This window comes from Conger conger, chromosome 3, assembly GCF_963514075.1.
Source record: "Conger conger chromosome 3, fConCon1.1, whole genome shotgun sequence".
Classification (NCBI taxonomy): domain Eukaryota; kingdom Metazoa; phylum Chordata; class Actinopteri; order Anguilliformes; family Congridae; genus Conger; species Conger conger.
This window is the reverse complement of record NC_083762.1, coordinates 7354603-7374545: the sequence shown is the minus strand read 5'-3', so window position 1 is coordinate 7374545 and position 19943 is coordinate 7354603. Positions and strand designations below refer to the sequence as shown.

The 19943-nt window shown below is 40.3% G+C and overlaps 1 protein-coding gene across 1 annotated transcript in view; it reads right to left on the bottom strand.

Annotated features, from left to right (window-relative positions):
- zic6 (zic family member 6) overlaps nt 1-19943 on the bottom strand; it is a 54690-nt gene that overhangs the window by 19905 nt on the left and 14842 nt on the right. The window contains exon 2 of the transcript XR_009708375.1: nt 8283-8439. The gene's annotated coding sequence lies outside the window, so the exon portion shown is untranslated. The remainder of the gene's footprint in view (nt 1-8282; nt 8440-19943) is intronic.

The following is a 19943-nucleotide window of genomic DNA, read 5'->3' as shown; positions in this document are numbered from 1 at the left end:
CGCAACCGTGTTGATGTGATCCAAATGAAGTCAGTGACTACTAAGTTATCTGGCGCAGCTACCTTAACGCGAAACTTGTATACAAACGGACGACTAATACCTACCTACACGTAAGCTATGCGGCAATGGATTTCGTATAAACTCCCATTGATTCTTATATCAGTTTAAACAAACAAAAAAACCGTTACCCCAATTTGTGTGTCGGGTTTTTCGTTTTGACCACAAATATGTGCTAGATGTGCAATATAGTATCTCATGTGTTATGATATATTAAACAACGTTTAATTCAGCGTGTGAAGACTAATAGGCCTATTTCTGTTTTAAAAAAATAATACAGTGCGAAAATTTGCATTGTATATTGCGTATTTATTGTTGATAGCTATATATGCTATAGGCCTACTGGCCTATTGTAAATAATGATGCTAATAAAATTGGAACTCGGAAGTAAAAATATCCAAAATTCGCAAAACTTATGATGCTTGCACACTCTTTTTTAGTTATTGAGCATTAAATAAAAAACAATAAAAACTAAATAAAAATCTACAACACTGAAACAGTTAAGTTGATACAAGGCACATATCGACAAGGGTTATTAGTTCAAGCAACGTTTTAATACCTGTTTGATGGTGGCACAAAATATGCAGCAGAACAAACAACATAGTGGAACTATAGTTGGCTAATTCTGATGACTAATTACGAGAACTAGTAATACTTATGCCTAATGTTTTATTTACCATTTAGAGCTGAGGGTTGTATAGGTTACTTTTAAAAGTTGAAGTGATAAGGTGCTTTTAAACTTCTTTCAGCTTCTTTCCGTGAATGCTCGATTTGTGACTACTATAATGGGCTTTAAAGCGAGTAGGTTTAACCCAAAACACCGCGGGTTTGGTGAAGAACATTACTGATATGTATTTTTCTCAAACTGGACAATAACACCGATATAGCAATTAGCAATTACACTCATCAAGTTTACTTCCCTAGACCGCACTCATATGAATATAAAAGTTTAATTGTTCAACTTTTTCAACATTGCAGATAGCAAACAAATCATCCGCATTAGAACACCACTTCTTACTGCAGAGACATGGGTAAATACATTAATAAAATAATAAATTAAAACATAATTTCGTAATTTCGAAAAAGATGGTCCGGTGTAAAAGGAAATATGGATGACCCACGACGGATCAAGTGCGTCTAACAGTTCAGATACGAATGTTTCATTGTAACATTGACAATCAATGAACAGACAGTCTATTTTTTTTTTAACAACTAAGAACAAATTGTTTCAGTGACAATGGGATTTCTGATGAGACGTCTGGACATTGATATTAATGATAACTAGTCGTGTTTGTTTTTACGTTACATTTGCTTTGCAGATAAATATTGAGGAGGGAATGAATAAGAACAAAAATTAACTGTGAATTGGGCATAAAGCATTTGACAATCCTGTGGACTTCTTTTTAAAATGGGGGTTATTCAATCAAAACAACTATGACAGTTCTGTTGTTTATTATAGGCATAATAGCCTAGGTCTTATTAGGTAAGTAAGATCAAAACTGTCCTGTTCTTTGGTGGAAACGTCCCCCATTATTACAAGTGGCGAATCATAGTTTTATGACTGATAAAAATACATTGACTTAATTTGTACATTAAAAGGCGCATTTTGGCACGACGAAAACATGTTCGCAAATATCAGTCTTGCTCAGTATCCATCATGCTACAGCTGTAGATTTGTTGCCTAGAGCAATTAAACCAGCGTGCTGTTAATTATGTTATTTCACCTGGAATTAGTTGCTAAAGTGCTGATATGCAAAGATATTCAACAAACCCGGATGTGTCTCCACAAATCGTTTATTTAAATCTGTTGCGTGACTATTGTCATGGTGAACACGAGAAACAATAGCATTGAGTTGTACCTCAGGAGTTGTAGATTGAGCTTTTAAGACTATTTACAAGTCAATGTCATTTGCAAGTGATCGGAAAACATTTATTTAAAATGACCATACATCCCCCTCAGCAATGCATTGATAATGGAAAGCACTTCGTTTTTAATTAAATCTATAAAGATTATAATTTCACAAAAGTGGGACGCCATGAGTTCGATTGAGTAAAAACATTTTTTGTAAGTGTGTGTTTGTGACATTCGCATCAAGGAAACTGGTTTATAAATTCTGCAAAGTGAGGTAAGTAATAAAAAATAATAGCCAATGTGAACCAGTTACACACTCCCTTCGCTATCTCAGCTAACAGGGATCCACTTTTAGACGGTTTCATAACTAAACACGCGCTAACCGCATAAACATGCTTATGGCTGAAATTAAGCCATATTGAACATGAGTCATATTGCAGCAACTGAGCTTCAAAACTAGGCGAGATTAGGCAGCTCATATGCCAGTGTTTACTGTCCAGACAGTTTACTCATGCCAAATGTTACTGTATACAGTTAACTTATACAAGACGCTAGTTGAAAAGATGCAACTCTGAAGGGAAAGGAAAATGCTAGATCCTTATTTTGTTTTGATGAACACCCGTCCAATACAGCAGGAATTCACAAATGTTTTCATCGCAACTCCCTTAAAACATCATTCGACCAAGAACGCCTACTTCCATGAAATACGTTTATCCTAAATCTTATCTATAGGAGATGCGCATTTATATAAAAGGTAATGAGTTATAATAACAATAATATCACGAAAACATGAAAGCTTGATTAGATTTAGATTGTCTGAAAGTCTAACCTACATTTCTTTCTTTTATAAATGTATACAAAATACTCATAAAAGGGATTTCTTTCTTCAATTTTGTTTGGGGCTCACCCACAGGGGTCCCCATACCACAGCCTGGGAACCCCAGCAATAAAGAACCTACAGTGGAGCTCTACCGACAGGTTAACCTTGACCTTTCAGAACAATTTGGGAATTCAAAGTGAGAAAGCATTTTTTTTTTATCTTGCTCACACATGGTGTATAGCAATAGTATTCGCTTTAGCAATGGGGTTTAATGTTCAAGCAAAGTCAGACAAACAGTTGAGACTGCAGTGTGTACAGTACAAAATTGTTTAAAAAAAAAAGTGATGAAACAAATGCATGTAGCCTGCCCTGGATTCATGGCTTGTGCAAGGTTGCTGGGTAGTGTTCTTTGAGGCTATTTGAAATTTGATTTAATCGATATTACCGAATTAAGATAACACAGGCTCAGAGACCGTAACAGTAGAACAATATTTATGTAGGTATTTACATTAATTCATTCTAACATTTCCAGGCCATTCTAACTTTAATCTTTACGATGGGAGGTCTGCACCTTACACTGTTACCAGTTATTATGAAAGATTTGGAAAATGTGTATTTTAAAACTCTAAAGCGCTCAGATTTATCCTGTGCTGTATTCCACTAAATCGTGCATACTTACTCCCTGTAAGAATAACATTTCTGGAAAAAATATCCTTGCGTCCTCTCGTGCCGTATAGTGCTTATAGTGCGTAAACGAAATTCATTCATCAATTCAATGGCGTTGCACCACCGCGTCTACGAATTCCACATGTTCGTCGCGAAACTTTCAATTGCTCTGCTTCAGATGTTTGTATACTCGGTTCTTGCCATCCATTCACGAACACATCTAAATTGTTGAATTCTGCACGGTAACTTAAAATGTATTATTAGTGTTTTCCTACTTTGTGTTCTGTTGATTTGTAGCAGTATGGCCTACTGAAGCCTAAGTCTGCAGTGAAACGTGAAATCCAAGGTCGCATACTCCGTCGTTTTGAGCATCTTTCTTTTCCACGAGTTACTATAGTCAAACTCTGTCATTAAATTGCCGTTAATTTGATAATAAATTAACCCCCAGTTGCAGTGAAATAATGTTTTCTTCACAAACTGCCGAGGACTCCTAAAAGATAATCAATTTTATGCTCAACAAGAGTAGTTTTTAATTCCTCAGCATATGGTAAGGTGTCAAAAATGTGATGAATTTATTCACAGGGCTGCCATAGGAGTCGAACTTAATGGGTCCCCCGAGTGCAAGTTCAAGCAATCGCCTTTTTTCAACTAAGCAGATGTTCTGCAATGGTAGTGCAAGCAGGTCTTCACAATGGTGTCTTGTACTTTGATGGATTACCTTTAAACACTAATGAAAGACGTATTAATAGGCAATTGACTCGCACTTTACTCGCGGCCAAAAATGTAGGCCTTCGTCCAGGCCATTTGCGTTGCAGTTTCTGATCTCGGAAGAACCTATATAAATCTATGCTGTTTTCACATTTCTCTCTGGTCAAAGAAAGCTGAACTCGACGTCAAATAAAAAAAGAAAAACAAGAATAGCGTAAAGTATAATAATTCCTCCTCCATCCTACTCTCTAATCACGTCTGAACGTCAAGGTCGTCTTCAGTTAAGCAGAAGTTAGAGAGAAAGTCTAACTTAAACAAAGCTATACTAATTGGTGTTCCGATCTGATTAGATCGCATCTGTCTACTGGAGCGGGCGATCAGAACTAACTGCATGACACTTTATGGCTAGACATTTTATTAGCCTATTTTGTCATCCCTGCACATTTATTATTCATATATGTAAGGACGTTTTCTTTAAGTGTTATGACCAACATGTGGTAATTTCGTTTTAAAATGTAATGCAATAAGTAGATTTTTATTGACAAATAGCCTTAGCGTCAACGCACGCATAAGTAGCCAACAAACAATTTGACCTATGTTCAACGCACGTATCTACAGTGGTCTATGGCAAACATTGCATATTTGTTTAACATCTATTCCGTTGTTCCCCATATGAAGAACTCGGTTTTAGAAAGTTCGTACCGTTCAATCCACCAGGTGTTTTTTTTGTTTTTGTTTTTTTGGTTATTTGACCCCGAAGATCCCACTGGGTGCAATGCCTTGCCTCGAGGAATGGTCGAAATGCGCAGATCAATGAAAAAACACTTTTCTTTATCCCATACATGAAAGCCAAGAGGCAATATACAAGACAATACGTGTTAAAGCTCTTCATTTGAAATTAGGGATTTGTAAAACATTGTCTCCTGGTCCGGTGTTTAAGACGTGAAATCCTTAAATTAGGCCTACTTTATTAATCGCTGAATTCTAGCCTATATTCACGCAAGGTGAGATCAACGACAGAGAGAGAATCTGCTAAGTTTAAGGCGATTTGCCAGTGTTCAAAGAACGTATGTTCAAAGACAAATTCGCCCAAAACACTGACACAAGTCTGCAGTTACTAAATGACCTAAAACTTGTTAACATGACATTCAACTTCTTAACTTCTGAAAGGTCAAATAATTGGGTATATTATTAAAATGTTGTCGGTAAAATGTACTCTTCTATGCGGCATACATACATTCTGTTTCATTAAGGTTGGTCAATAATGCTCATCTTTTGTATTACACATCGCCTAGCGTATATAGCCTATAAACAATTGCTATATTACTCGGATTAGGTAGCCTACTAGCCTACTAAAACAAAAGGAATATTTTGTTGACTCCATGGGGCTTAACAGGTTTATTTAGAAAATGTTTTTTCATCAACTGAAACTGTCAAAGCCGGGGTTATCTACACTTATAACACTAAATAGGCAGATTAAATGTAATTAAAATAGGCCTTGACAAACACGAGAGCACAGTAGAAGACAAACATTTCAAACATTAGTCTGTTCAATTCAATACACTATCTATGTTATGAAAATTAATTTAGTAGTAAGAAAAATAACATTTAACCCCGTAAATCTGACGACCCTTTTTTGCAATTATTTATTTTTTCAGCCTGCAAATTTTCAATCACTATGGTAACAGGATATACCATTTGAAAGCGTTAATACTCTATTAACGGATACAACGGATAAGTCCGGTCCATTGTCTCTATTGGTCAGTTTGCGCTCCAGCAGTGCCAATATCCACGAGGTTAAATTGAAAGTTTGTTTGTAGATCACCGTTATCTACTTTATAACTGAAATTAACGTAAAGTTATCATAATCGCAGATTTGGAAAGGAGTAGGAACGAAAAAAGTACAACTAAGTCAATATCCTCTGATCTAAATACCAGCAAGACCACCAAACCCAAGCGAAATAAATCATGACTCAAGGCTTGGAGTTATTTCAATAACTGCACGTTATCTCTACAACAAGGACACATGACAGTGTGTCAATGTCGTCAGGTGTAACGTAAACTAACAAGCTAGGTAGCTGACTTTAGTGCAGTGGGGCTACATTATTGCTAGTAGCTAACTTGTAAAGTTGCATAGCTAGGGGATACATTATTACTAGCTATGGTTGCTTAGCTAGTGCAGTGGGGTACATTATTGCTAGCTAATGTTAGGAATACCGTTGCTTAGAAACCAATAAACTACTGTTCAGCAGAAGAATAGATTTACCATAAAACATAGTCCCATTAAAAATACATTAATTGAAACTTTGTCTTGTCTTTTTTTGTGAAATTTTGAAAGATAAATGTGATGCTCATTGTACAAATATCCACGATATACCACAGGTTCTAGATTCATAATGCTTACTTAACACGCCATTGCTTCAACAGTTCCTTATTTTGTAACATGTGGGTGGTAAAACAAGTATGGGGGGACCAAATGTATAATAGTTTCTCATATTAAACATTTGCTAATTCGGAAAAACGTTGATATAATGTAAATTGTTTACTTAGTATTTATCCGTAGGAATTAATGTTGTCATTGTATACTTTGCCATTGTATACTTCGACAAAGGTATTTGTGCATAGAAATGCTATTACCTACGTTTTGTATAGGCTCTCTCGAACAAGATGAGCCCATGTACAACCCTCTCTGAACAGTATTTGTAATTTAGTTGCAGAGAAATTGTGTTACCCCCATCCGTGTGTAAGAAAATCAAGTATAACTTCAGCTCATGTTATTGAGGCATTTTAGCTAATGACATCACATTTCCAACAGTGTATAATTTGTTAGGCTTGCATAAAACAACAAAGCATTTTTTCGCCTGCATAACAAAACAAGCAGGCGGAGTCTGTTGGACTTTGGCAAAAACAGTCCTTGAGATTTTATGCCGAAAACGGTTGACGTTTTACAACAAAAAATAATTTTTGCCATGCCTACGTCTAAAATGCCTACGACTTGGAGGAGTTGCAAGGAATCTCTCATCTGAGAGAATTTTTCTGAGGAACACAGTGACAATACAATAGAGGGCATGTGATCCCATTTTATATCGGTGAGCATCTAAATAGATTCTCAAAATATTTTAGTATTATTCAGTATGCTTATAAATAAGGAGCCAGCCTGCTTTTGAATAATAAATAGCATGTGAAATTATGGAATGTGTTTGACTCGTTGATGGGGGTTGGGTATTTGCAAAAACTTCAATGAATGGACCTCAATGAATATATGAGCGCACAAGATGGTATTATTGTGATTATTGTTTTATTTTTTATGATCTTCTCTATCTGTTGCTGTCTGAGGATAGCTGCAAGGAGAGGGACTTTGGGACAGAGAGGTAGGGGAGGGTGACAGGCGGGGGGAAGTGCAAACACATTTTTTAAGGATGAAAAGTGTTGTATAGTTTAGTAAGCAAAATACAGAGTCTTATACCATAATATCATATAGTTTCCATGTGTCCCTTCGGAGTCTCCAAAAGTCTCCTTTTTGGAAAACTGCCTTGACATAGATTAGAAAAAACAATGCAGAATGCTAATTTGTGGTGATATTGTGCTGAAATTTGAAAGGGATTTTTCCAGTGTTGTGACTTCGCTCCATTGTGTTTCTAAGTGCACAAGCCACAGCTACAATCATTTGCACCCAGTCAAATACAGAAAATCTTTTCAGTGAGAAAAAAAAAAGGAGCTTCTGTAACTATGTTTCAGTAATATTTGCAGTAATTCTGACACTTGGAAAACAAACCCCAGAAGAGACCATGATTATGCCTGTAGTCAAAATGCTGCAAGAATAGTAACTATTTTATTTTTGGTATGTCATTTTTAAGCTTGTGTCAAGAAACGGGGCGATACCTGAGGGGCTAAAGTGATTGCTAAGGTAAATCCGTAAATGGCTGCAAGCTACATTGTATGGCCTTATTATGGTATGCATCAAGCATTAGCAATTCTGATGTTGTTTTCAAAACAGATTTTATGTCAGATATCTGTGCTATTATAGTGATTGGCACTACTTCGGATAGATATCTGGTGGATGTGTTATTTCAACTATTTCCTGCCCTGTTATAGCCACTTTAATTGAATTACAATTATGGCTACAGATTAAGACTAAGCTGTGTTAAAAATAAGTTTTGCCGTTAGTGCAAAATGTACCTGCAGTTTCCACGTGTGTCCAGATCAGAGCAGAATATCACAGTCCAGAGATGAAGGCTCATTCTGGCCTAGCGGCAGGGAGGATGGTATTATGGAGGGATGGCAGGTATCATCCATTTTGTCCTGCACTATTGTGCCAGCGTGAGACTGTGCAGGCCTGAAATATCAATAAGAATGAACATCAGCTCCATTGATTGCTCACGGACTGCACACCAGCAGAGCCCTATGCCCTCTTGTGCTGGGCAAAGCAGCCGGATTAATGCATAGCACTGCAAGGTCACACGTCACACACGCATACACATATACAGGCCACGCATCTGCTGATTCGAAGTCCGTACAATGGTGGACCACAATGGAAATAAGTCTGACTGGATCGTGTTATTATTACCCTTGATATGTTTAAAGGTATGTACTGTTATCACACACATCTTAAACATCTTGTCACGTTGACTGTCCAGGTATTCTTTTTAAATCTTCAATTAAATGCAGTCAAAAAAATCTATTAATCAATATAATAACAAATCAATCATCAAATTTCCCAGGTAGTATGACCCCATACACCTGTTGAGCCCTAGCACCTGTGACTGGCTTGGACATTTCTCTACAAATAAACACTGCAAACAAACCTACACCAGGTCAGCTGTAAACATTAACAGCAAAATTGATTTGCCAGCAATATGGAAATACATATTTAACAGCCATTTGCTTTGGTAAAGTTATTACTTACGAGAAATACATTTCTGTTTATAATAGTTTCAAAGAGACAAAGCATTCTTTCTTTAACACGCAATCTTTATGGTTGCAATTTTCATCTGCAGAGTGACTGCCATTGCTGTTTAGTGTCTCATCTAACTCAAAATTGTTTCGAATTTTATCATAGTTAGATTTTAATAAACCGTTCTGAGTTGTTTACATGCCGATGCCAAAGTATGTGGTGTGTTTAAACTGACTGGGTGCATGAGGAAACGGAAACCTTTTTTATCATTATCACTAAAAAGCATCAATGATGATTTCATCCACTTCATGATGTATCCAGAAAGCACAGAGAAGCCTTGCAAAGTTGTAAAAATACTGTATTCTATACAACATTAAATATCCAAAATGTTACAAATGTTATGTCAAATTTTATATATGAAATGCGATCCAAGCGTCATATAGCAATTACTGGAAATAACATACACATTAATGGAGTTGATCCTCAACCCAGATTTCATTTAGGCTGATCTCTAACCTTCAATTAGGCAACGTGATGACATCACAATCACTTACAAGCAGGGCTTCAGATATTCAATGTTAATTAATAAGTCCCCCGTGATTTGGTTCTGATAGCGAGGCAGGACTGAGCGTGTGGGTGTACGCAGACAATCTGGCCATCGCCCAGTCCCACTCCGCAGGCACGGCGGAGCGCGGCGATACGCGCCCAATTCACATGACTTTTGTCCTTCATTTTCACTCACAAACAAATGCACAAATAAACGGACGCGAATGTATAAATGCGGTCAATGAATACCCAGTTGGTGAAAAAAAAAGAAAAGAAAACTATTATCTAAAAAGTTGAGCTTACAGAAAAGTTTCCATCATTTTTAGTTTTACAAACACTAACTTACGCATAGGTTCAATCTTCACACAATCTACATTCTTCCTGACAATTTAAACCCAATTGTTACCATTAAAAGAGAATTAGCCACACAAATAAGGATGCAAGGACACCCCACACAATCAACTCGCCCCGTGCATCAACCTCACTAAAACTACAACCTCAAGGAAAGAAGACAGCCAAACAATCCCGTATGTATCCAAATGGCAGGTTCAGCCTTGCCCGTTCAGATAGATTCCCTAGAGAACTCCAAACCTACCAATACAAGATGGAAGTTTAACAGAATGTGGGACTCGTCCCAAAAAATAAAAACGGCTTTGGGCATGCAGCCACATCCAGCCCAGTGACAGGGACGGAACTTCATGACAACCACACACCCTCCAAAAGACATTACACACGTAAGAGCATGTGTGGAAAGAGGTTACAAAGAGCACTGACCCAAATGCTTCATAATCATTTCAGAGGAATGATGAGGAGCCATATCTAATCTACATATATACAGCAGTAAAATGTATTAGTTGGTGAGTAAATAAAAAAATAAAAAGGAAATGCCTAAATTCTAAATTCACATCAGCACAATGGCTGTCAGCCTCTCAAACAAAATCTACGCCAAGAAAGTAGCTTTTATACTTTTTGTGAGGAATATGAGACAGACCTGTACTACTTCAGGAAACAAGGCACAAGAAATACGATGCACCGGGCATTTGTGCAGCAAACAAATCACGCAAGGTGTGAACATTCTTGCTGTAGTAGAAAGAAAAACAACCCCTTCAGGAAATGACTGTTGTGCCAAATGAGAGGAAACTTGCGGAAAATGCTAGAAACGCCCAGATGTATGCGATCCTGCACTCGCTGACATTTGACCAGGAAATAATACCAAGGAACTGTAACACTTGGTTTAATGTGTTACTCGAAGTCAAGGACAATGCACAATGCGAATCTGGCACTCAGTCCGGGGGACATAAGGCAGTGTGTACAGGGGCCTTTGAGACTGCAGCGCATCACACTTCTGCCTTTCATTTGTTGGACACCATTGCAAATTGGAAATAAGCAGAGCCAAAATGGCTGGCCTCTTCAACAGAAACAATCATTAGATAGATATTGGCTGCGAGTATGTAGATGAGGCATCTTGAAAAACACACCCTCCTACCAATTCCTGACACAGTTGGGGGGAAAAGACTGAGCCTTCCAGGCAAACCCATATCTGAACCATTCACAACTGCTTATTGTCACCACACATTAACGTTGTGTTTAGGGATCCGACAGATTGAAGTCATGTCCGAATCAGGTAAGATTATCCAGCTCTCCTGTCTTTATATGTGCTTTTGTCACTTATATTATTCCTTCAGACGCGATGCTATAATGTGCATAATTTAATATATTGCGATAATAATAACAAATTAAACCACTATAAGACGTAATATTGAAAGCATGTCCCTGCCACTTTTAACTTTCTCTCGACAATTCATTGAGAAATGCACTCACTGAGCACTTTATTAGGAACACTACACTAATACTGGGTATGGCCTCTCTTTGCTCTCAAAACAGCATCAATTCTTTGTGCCGTGGATTCCACAAGATGTTGAAAAATTCAAATTCAAATTGAGAATCTGTTCCATGGTGACATGATTGCGTCATGCAGATTTGTCAGCTGCACATTCATGCTGCGAATCTCCCGTTCTACCACATCCCAAAGGTGTTCTATTGGATTCAGATCCGGTGACTGGGAAGGCCACTGAAGAACACTGAACTCATTGTGATGTTCATGAAACTATTTTTTTTTTTTGTGCTATGGTGCATTATCATGGTGGAAGTAGCCAGTAGAAGATTGGCACACTGTGGCCATGAAGGGATGCACATGGTCAGCAACAACAATCAAATTCAGACGATGATTGATTGGTATTAACGGGCCAAAAGTGTACCAAGAAAACATTCCCCACACCATTACACCACCGCCACCAGCCTGGACTGTTAACCCAAGGCAGGTTGGGTCCATGGATTTGTGCTGGTGGCACCAAACTCTGACCCTACCATCTGTATGCCTCAAATTCATCAGACCAGGCTATGTTTTTCCTGTCTTCAACTGACCAGCTTTGGTGAGCCTGTGCCCACTGCAGCCTCAGCTTTCTGTTCATGACTGGCATTCTGAGACGCTTTTCTGCTCACCACAATTGTACAGAGTGGTTAGCTGAGTAAACATAGCCTCACATAGATCACATTTTTCCCCATTCTGATGCTTGATGTGAACATTAACTGAAGCTCCTGTTCCGTATCTGATGGATTTCTTTTGTACTGCTGCCACACGATTGACTAATTAGATAACTGCATGAATAAGTAGTTGTTCCTAATAAAGTGCTCAGTGAGCGTAGATAACCCATACCTCTCTAAACTAACTGGAGAAGCTGGAACTTCCTGTGGTAACGGCCTTTCAGAAAGGTGAAAAATGCATCAGCTATATGCACTGGTCTGCAAAAACAAGTGTGAGTGAACACAACTGCTTCATTATCCCGAAGAACATTGAAACCGATTTGTCCTCAGATAATAGTCTAAGCAAAAATATTCACCGGCTAGCAAAAAGGCACATACTGAAAAGAGCCCCCTTGAAACAATACAATAAATAAAGCAATGCGATGCAGCAGCAACAGCAACAACAACAACAACAACAACAACAACAACAACAACAACGCCAACCAAAAAAAACTGAATTCCTGTTATTTTTGGAGCTCTCTGGCCTTTTTCAACAACTTCAGCCCTGCGGTTGGTGGCCATACAGGTGTGTCTTCACGACGAGAGCTTTCATTTGTCTTCCGAAAAAAAATAAACGAAGCCAGAGGCTCACACAGAATGCCAATGTGCCTGTTTTGGGTTGTTTTTGGGGGCACTCCTCAGGGGGAACAGGACAGGCTCAGGTAGGCAAGGCACAGCAGGAGACAGCTAAAGCTATCAAATTTGAACCGGTACATAGTGCTTGGTAAATTTCACACACAGAGAGGGCAAGGTAGCCATGTAGCAAGTAAACAGACCCATATTTCAATCTGGCCTTAACCTCAACAAATACAGTGTAATATTACCTTTTCTATTCTTACAACTGTTCTTATCTTGAGTTCAACTGTCCCAGAAATGTTTTTTTTAATGTTTTTTTTTTTTAAGTTAAGTGTGGAGCACACTTTTCAGAGCACCTCAGACTTTGCAGACCATTGAAATTGGACTGACATATCTCTCCTTAGCTTTGGGTAATGAATTGGTAAGGAGTAGCTCAGCGGTGAGAAGTAGCTCGAATTTCACAGTCACCGTGAGGGTGCAGTCCCTCAGATGAACAGAAAACAAATATCCTGTAAGCAACAAAATGTAGCACTTATAACTCCTTAAAGTGCAGTGCAGTTAAACTGAACCTGGGCTCCGCTCTCTTTCTCTGTGCCCTCACCGGGGCAGAATGGAGCAGGGCCTTGGAGAGGGTGAGAACATAAAAGCCGGGGAGGAGATTACAGACACTAAGGGCTAATCTGGCCCCGTGACCTTGTGGATGAGAAGGTCAACAGGGTGGCCGTAATGGGAAAGTAATGATGTGGAGGCGACCTACTACTGCATTCAGCGGGCCTTTCAGAGAGAGAGCCAGGGCGCACGCATGTGTGCGCTGTGAGTGTGTGTGCGGGGCAGGGGGAAGCGAAAAGGCACAGCCTCTTCTTTTACAAGACAGGCAAACGCACCATTCCCAGCTTTACTCCTGCAGAAGAGGGGATGATTCTGAAGCTCGGAGCAAAAACGCAGTCTTGAGCAGAATGCAAGTGATGCAGAAAACAAAAGATGTTTGAGGAGAGTGTGTGTGTGCGTGTGCGTGTGTATGTGTGCGTGTGTGTATGCGTGTGTGTGTATGTGTGCGTGTGTGTATGCGTGTGTGTGTGCGCGTGCGTGTGTGTATGCGTGTGTGTGTGCGTGTGCGTGTGTGTATGCGTGTGTGTGCGTGTGCGAGTGCATGAGTGTGCGTGTGCATGAGCATGCGTGTGTGCATGTGCGGTTGTGCGCATGTGCATATATGCATTTGCACATGTGTGTGTTGGTGAAAGCTCCTTTTCCATGGTAGACTTCCTCTGGGCTTGGCTGCCATTAAATGAAGGACAGGGCCAGCTCGGCCTAGCCTGGGTGCCTGAGGGCAGACCCGGGGACTGCCTAACTGCCTAACTGCAGCCCGTTTGGAAAACAATTAAGCAATATGGTGGCGTCCGTTCACGGGCACTTTGCCTTCCCATCAGCCAATACACACTCTCTCCTTCCTCAGTCTGTTCTGCTCGCAACAACCCAGGTTAGGATTGACTCTCTCGGTAAACACAGGCCATATATCCTTTCTTAGTTGTTTTGTTAATTCTTTTTATTTCTTGTTACTGCGTGTTGCTCATTGGTGCTTGTTTACTCATTACCTGATCCTGCAAAAAAAATCGGCCTAATTATTTTTTTAAGAATGAGAACAACTCTAACTGCCAATTAAAGGGATAGGTAGTTTTATGTCACAACTCATACGCCGCAATTGGGTTTCGTACTGAAGGGTGAACTAACCCGCACATTTGTCAGAACCCATGTCACTGTGACCAGGAAGGAGAACCGAGATGCCACTTTATTTGCCACAGTTGAAAACGCCGGACATTTGAATAGACTCATTCATTATTCCACGCAAAGGCCAAAAAAAACTGACTTGACTGAGCGGGGCCCTTATTATTTAAAGTCAATGTCCGCCCCCGCCCCTTTCTGCTGGTCTGCGGAGGGGGTTGTGAATGGTCGGTTGTAAAGAATGAGTCAGGGGTAAACAGTGGAGGGGGAGGGGGCAGGTATGACACACTCAGGGGGGGGACAGGGAACCAGGTGCTGATGGAAATTGCCAGGCTCTTTGAGCCACACTGACCTCATGCCAGGATAATACCAGATCCATAGGTGTTCCCCGGCTATTTCCCATTCTCATGCTGATTGCCTTTCAGTGTGCATAGTCAATCTAAAATTGCCTTTCTCTTAATGCTTAATTTCTTCTGTTCTGCTTATGTAGCCTACCAGCCTCATAGAACATGAAACACAGTGTCGTATGCGCCGAAGTTAAATGTTTCTTGCACAAAGTAGCATTTTAAAATGCAACATTACAAACATATGTTTCTTTTTAGGGTTTACACATGGTCTGTATATTGTCCTCAAGATCAAATAAAAAATGGTTTTGTGATTGATAGTATCACATGAAAACTGACAAAATCAAGACCCACAACTTTTGTCTGGTATCAGAATAAAGTCTGAAAATAACTAATGTTCAAAGGCTGTACCCCATTCTAAATCTGACCATGCTTACCAAAAATAACAGCTAGATAATTCTACCGTTCTACAAAACCACAGCATAGTTATTTTCCGTCACATTCAATATTAGACAGACATGCAGGGTTTTCTGCCGGATATTAACAAATATTTTTAAATGCGTCGTTGCGAAATACAATCCTCACCCCATATGTAGTGACCAATAACATTTATTTTGAAGAATAGGTTTAAAAAAAAAAACTAGGACCAACAATCTCCAGGAGTTTCTCTTCAAATACCACAATTTCTCAGTGGATATAACAATCTTATATTTGTCACAAACAACGCATTTATAGGATATTATTATTATTACTATTATTATTATTATTATTATTATTATTAAGCATTATCGTATATGTACCCATATGATTCGATATATAGTGTTCCGAAATAATTGAAAGAGTGTGCAACGGCCTACACAAAATTGTGTTCCAAATTTTAACACAAATAAAAATGTATGACAAGCACTTTTTATTATAAGCCAACAACTGCAGGTTAAAAGTGCAATGAGGGCATACAGTCCACTTTGAAATGGCAAGTATATATACACATATAAACACATTACAAACATGCAGACTTGTTCTAATATTTCATTGAAAACATTTAATTATATGTATTATTTAAAACAATTTAATGCACTGTTCACTGGTTATTGTACATCAATAGCCTACTTCGCCGAAAGACACGCTTGATCTTCTGGTGAATAGTGACAGCGATTGCCAAAATATAGGCTACTAGATATGTAAGGAAATAGGCTTACTGTTTATTTACTATATAAATCCAATATGATTAGGCTATATTGCTGGATGGCGGTTGAGTAAAAACTCACGTCTTCCACGAGTTTCTATTGAATGTTATGAGCGCTGCAGTCAAAACTACAGCGCAGCCCCGGAAACCTCAAAAAAGAAAAGAAAATGCGCAAACGCAGCTTCGCGTTATTAACAATTCACTTAGCATGTCCTTGAACAGCTCAGTCGCAATGAATGTCAAGGAAACCTCAATCATGCACTATGGGTCAGATTGTGGTAATTTTCCCCTCCGTTAATAACTCTTTGTGTGCTGGGCTGTGCGAAATAAAAACAGGATTCACGTCAGTTTTGCTATAGCTTTGTGTGTGCATATGCGGTTGAAAGATTAGTCTGGAAAACTGGAAAGTATTTAATTTGGCTATTCCCCACTATCAGGTCATCGCCACTATAATACATGGGCCTACACGTGTTCCGGTAAAATTGGCTACTCTACAATTCTCTCCGTGTTAACATCATGAGGCCTTGAACAACACGGGTAAAATAGGATCTCGTGCATTGACCCATATTTTTCGGACTATGTTTAGTCCAGGTTTAACTGTTCTGCCAAATTACAGTAGGCTAGCTTGTCTCACATATAAAATGGCTTCAGAACACTAGCGGTTTGTTTTTTATTCTTGCTATACATAAATTATATATCAACTCCACTGTCTGGCCGTTGAATATAATATGCCATCGTTCATGCATTAGAAATGATAAACTGACGGAATGGGGCGTGTGTGTGTGTGTGGATGGGGAGGGTTTGGCTTACTAGCGTGATCTTATAAAACCACCGCAGCGGTTGTTGTTGTAGCCACTGGAGCGACACGGGCATAGCGCGCGTATCACCACGCAACAGCATCATCACCCAGAATCCCACGCTCCAGATGCAAAGACGTCACTTAAACGAACAAGTTACCAACCTGCTGTAAAATATCTACACCGATGTTGCTGATTTTTTTTTTAGCAGAAAGACACAAACTAATCTGCTTGGCTGTATGCGCTACTGCAGACCTTCAGTTTAACAACAAATAACCCTTGCACACACTGCAAATGTGTTACTTTGAAACATCCAAGTCCTGGATATTGTGCGCAATTTGCTAGTCTAGAGAAAGACTCTTTCCCGTACTACCTAAATAAGGTGAAATCTGGGGCAAGCTCAAGTAGACTGGTTGTCTGAGCCGGTGAAGTGTGAAATTGCTACACCAGACAGCCGGCATAATAGCACAGAAGGGGGCTAATGTTCACGCTGCATTCACAGAACATTCTTATAATGGCTAAATTAAAAGGAAAAAAATATATATATTAATGTAATAATGCTCTAGTCAGTTTTTCAGTGTCTTTTAGAATTTTCCCCATTGGTTTTTTGTTTATTTGGCATACTCCCACTCAGAATATTCCTCCTTGCTCCATTCCTGTCTTTCTGGGGATCTTCTCTAATGGGCTGAGGGTTATTTGGAAAAATAATGAAGACCTGCATGATTTTTTTCCAGAAACAAAAGGGAAAAGGGGAGGGGGGGCAGGGATAGAGTGAAATTCCTTCCTGGTTTGTAATTTACACCGTTGTCAGGCACCCCCCCCCCCCCCCCAAGCACCCCCCCCCACCCACTCACACACACACACACACACACTCACCCCCATCCTCTGCCACCCCATGACACAGAGGCAAGGAAGAGACAGAACAATTAAAATTAATAACTGAGAACAATCCAAGTTCCTTTTCCATGATTATTTCCGCATGCTCCCACAAACCATACCCACCCCACACCTCCCCAGAGACAATACCCAACACCCGACACTCGCAAATGCCCACCAACACAAACACACAGACACACATCTAGGCTGTTAGAACACCTGTTGTTGACCCTGCTTCCTCTGTAGCCAACACTCAGTCCATATTATTGCTGAGATCCTGAACAGCTGAAACAATGTGCCCCTTTCTCTTTCCCCATGAACAACACACTTTCCCATACACAACACTCTTCCCCATACACAACACTCTTCACCATACACAACACTCTTCCTCATACACCACACTCTTCCCCATACACCACACTCTTCCTCATACACCACACTCTTCCCCATACACCACACTCTTCCCCATCCACAACACTCTTCCCCATACACAACACTCTTCCCCATACACAACACTCTTCCCCATACACAACACTCTTCCCCATACACAACACTCTTCTTCAGTTGTTTTCATTTGTGGATTTCTTGTTCACCTTCAGAAGACAAGGATGTCTCTCATCCTTCTCCCTCTCAGCCTCAGCCCGATCATTGGCTTTGGGATTGGCTTTGGCAGCCATATTTCACTTTTAACCGCCGCTGGTTTTCAGAGGGGACTGCAGATCCCACATCTGTGCCATCCACAGCCTCTGACACAGACAGCCGCCAAACAGCTCCGGCCAGGCCGAGCCCTACTCACCCTCCTGCAACTCATTCAGAAACCCAACCAGATGGCACGCACATTTTAATTCTTTACTCAAAAACAGTTACGCACACACACAGCTTAAGGCGGGATGCCACATTTGTGTAAATATTATGAATCAATGTGTTTGATCTGATCTCATATTGAGGGATACACTTATATTTAAAAAAAATTTGAATCTATTTTTAATTTAGCTATGAACCATCAGTATAACAAACAGCAGTGTGGTCTGCCTCTTGTGTTTTAGCTGCAGGGGCTCTGAATGTGAGTCTGGCCTCTACAGGACTCCTCTTCCACAGTGTGGTTTCTTTCAGTGTGCTCCAGTTTAATGCCAGGGATGCCCTCTAACCCTCTGTTTAAATGCCCTTCCCCAAAACCCACCCCCTCCCCTCCGCCGAACCCCGAGAGTGAAACCTGGCACTGTGTCGAGGTCACTGTACTGGTGGTCTGTGCTCCCCATATCCAAAACACATTTTCAGCCTAAAAGATTACACACAAAAAAAACAAAACACTTTCTGCTGCTGGAATTCAACGGCACTCTTCAAGGTGGAATTTTTGGCTAAGGTTCTGAGGGGATCGTGTGTAGGTTTCTGGACATTTTCATCTGAAAAGGTCACCCTCCAGAAAACATGTCAGTGGACTACGATTCAAACCCCAAGTTTAAATGCTTTGTGAAATGCACACACGCTTATTACAAACGTGAGAAACCCTCACTTTAAAACTGTTAAAAACACGCCCAGGGCTTTTTTTGCGAGCGTATTTTGCACACACACACACACACACAGAAAGAGAGAGAGAGAGAGGAAACAGAATGAGGGCACAGAGCAGAGGTGAGCAGAAGAGAGCTGTGTCCTCAGAATGAGAGCTGTAAGCAGATCTCTCTCCCCTGCTGCTGGTCTCCATGTGTGCTGAAGGTGAGCGCTAAAGTAAATAAGGCCATGATGATTTCAGAGGATTTGGGGCTTTTTCTGACGAATGGACAATCAGCCGCCCAAGCAGACAGACTAATGCGTAAGCACAGGGAGGACAGACAGACAGACAGACAGACAGCGCGTGTAGATTAAGGAGGTTTAAGTGAAAAATGATCAATCCACTATTAATGACAGCTGGCGAGGAGAGGAAGCCCCATGAGAGAACTGAGTGAGGCAGGGACGGGGGCTGGTTGTGAGGCAGGGACGGGGGCTCGTTGTGAGGCAGGGACGGGGGCTCGTTGTGAGGCAGGGACGGGGGCTCGTTGTGTTCCAGGGCGAAGGGCTTCTGCAAACCCTGCCCCACCCCTAAATGAGGGGAACGCAGGGCCTCTGTGTGTCCTCTCTGCCGGCTTCTCACACCACCGACCGAGCCTGACCCCAAACTGGACCAGCGCATGGCAAACCCGAGAAGAAGCCACCGCACAGGCCTTCAAACACAAACCGAGCGGTGTACAGATGCACGAGCACACGGTTTAGACACACTCAGGAGTACACGCTTTAGACACACTCAGGAGTACACACTTTAGACTCAGGAGTACACGCTTTAGA